General features: G+C 32.1%; 1 long non-coding RNA gene across 1 annotated transcript; it reads left to right on the top strand.

Moving 5' to 3' along the window:
* The first annotated feature begins 230 nt into the window (after positions 1-230).
* Positions 231-1,290, top strand: LOC144345456 (uncharacterized). Its single transcript, XR_014926657.1, has 2 exons — positions 231-345; positions 579-1,290. It is a non-coding gene; the product is annotated as an uncharacterized LOC144345456 (long non-coding RNA).
* The last annotated feature ends 952 nt before the right edge of the window (positions 1,291-2,242 follow it).

The raw sequence follows: 2,242 nt of genomic DNA, 5'->3' as shown, positions 1-2,242 counted from the left end.
ATCCAGAGAGGCCTCGGAAAAGGCAGTTTTATATCTGGTAAAAGCGTTCACAACCAGCACATTGAATGCCTCTGGGGAGATGTATTTTAGGGCTTCTTGTTTAAATATTACCATCTTTTTCATTACTTGGAGGATAAATTAGTATTGAATTGCAATAACGACATAAATATATTGTGTCTCCACTAAAGATACCAAGACATATCATTTTGGCAACATGGTTGTAATCTGCACAAACTTAGCTCCGCTAATAGCACCATCCTCAGGCAGTTGTGGATAAAAAGTTCATTGGAAGCGGCAGATACAGATTATAAAATTAAGAAAGAGCTCTTTGAACTAAGGATTCAGGTTTGTTCAGATTATCTCGTCGTTACAGTATTTGATTTATATTGTAATATACAGTAGAATGTCTGTTTGACAAGATAAGTTGTATGCTGCTGGTAAGATTTACTATTTAACTAGGAAACTAATTAGCGTCATGTTTCCTAACCAGTATTTGTGAGCAAACCTTGTTTCTATGCATAATTTAAACATGTATTGTTCTGTAATAAATAAATTAATTATTACTGTTCACTCTTAAGGATGACATAAATTTGTATGGGATTGACCAGTGCCAGTTGACACCACAGAGACTCCTGTCATATTCCTTGAGTCTGACGCCCACTGCAAGAAAAAGAGTGGGAAGAGTTGGTCAGTACGATTGATCCTCTAAGAGATGATAACACGTATGGTATTTCAATATCTGAAGATGTTTTTACAGAAAGTTGGGGCTGGCCGGAGTATACAATTTCGTTGTCACAAGTAACTATAATTTAGCAGATGCAACCAATGATTTGAATAAAACAACAGCAGTTATAATCAGTCTTAAATGGTGCAACAAATGTAACATACATTTCAAAGGTCACAACAATTGTGTGAAACTATCAACTTATGTATCCATGTAAATTTAATTTTGTAAGAATGATAATGAGCATGTGCATCTATGCATACTTTTTATATGAAAGAGGTATACAGATAATATTTAATATTTTTCCAGTGTACTTCTTATATTTTAGTTTTCTTATTTTTTGTTGTTGTTGCTACTTTTAGATGTTTTTTGTTGTTGTTATATTTTGTTATCTTAGTTCATGTAACTTAATTTCTTTTTGTCTATCAAAAGTTTTTTATCCATAAGTCTTTGAGTGAAATGTATTTTTTTATTTGGTGCAGCTCCTAGTTTACATTGTTTACATCGTCTGTTACAAAAGGGAAGCAATAAATAAATAAATAAATAAAATATGATGGAATATTCAATTGCAGCCAGGCAGCTATATAATCATGATTTGATTATGATGAACACTGATTTGCAAGTATAGTTTTTCTGATCAGAGATAAAATGTTTAGGCTGAAGACCTAAATGTTCTATGCTAAATGATAATGTCCTAGAGAAGCCTGCACACCAGGAATGCATTAGGACAGCATGAAACACATGCACAATTCAACAAATATAAAACAAATTTCACTACTTCAAGTGTATGCATAAATTAACACCTAGGCTAATTGTCTGTATGATTGTTGTAACACTGTTCAACCAAAAACAATGCCCGACAACGTTTTGAAGATAAACACATTGTCAATCATTTGTGAAAATTTCAAAACAAAAGGTCAAGGCGGCTAGGAGCTATTTTTTTAAGTTCTGGAATGTACACTAAAATGAAGCTGAGATAATTGCTAATTGCATAACAATTCACTTAGTAAGAAGTTTGCTAATGCTCATAATTAAAATGGCTGTAACAATTCCAAATTTAAATGTATTATCATTTTGTAAAAAGTTGAATATAGTGCATAATATGGAGATCCCGTCATTTTTTTCACCATGTTTCTTTTTTATTATTTATGTACAACCTTGCAAAAATCTTGCTAAGCATTCAAAAGAGAGAATGTTTGCACCTGTTATCTATATTTTAAAATCGTCTTTTGTGTATGTTCCACTATTCACATTTCTACAAAATGTTAACAGTCTATAGCCAAAATTGTTTGGAAAAAAAAGCAAAAAAAAAAATTCACTCCCAAGTGCCCACAAACCTGCATCTCTACCTTAACTTAACACTACAACTAATGGCATTCCTTATAAAACTACTATAAACATCTAAAGTTTAACAGCTGGTAGCAGACTTTCGCCATTTGTACATTCCCATATTTTATTGAAAAAAAACACCAACAAATAAACAAGAGACTGTATGCAAGTCTAACCATCGACGCAAGA

The sequence above is a fragment of the Saccoglossus kowalevskii genome, chromosome 16, assembly GCF_978046115.1.
Source record: "Saccoglossus kowalevskii chromosome 16, keSacKowa6.1, whole genome shotgun sequence".
Taxonomy (NCBI): Eukaryota; Metazoa; Hemichordata; class Enteropneusta; family Harrimaniidae; genus Saccoglossus; species Saccoglossus kowalevskii.
This window is presented reverse-complemented; position numbering and strand designations above follow the sequence as displayed.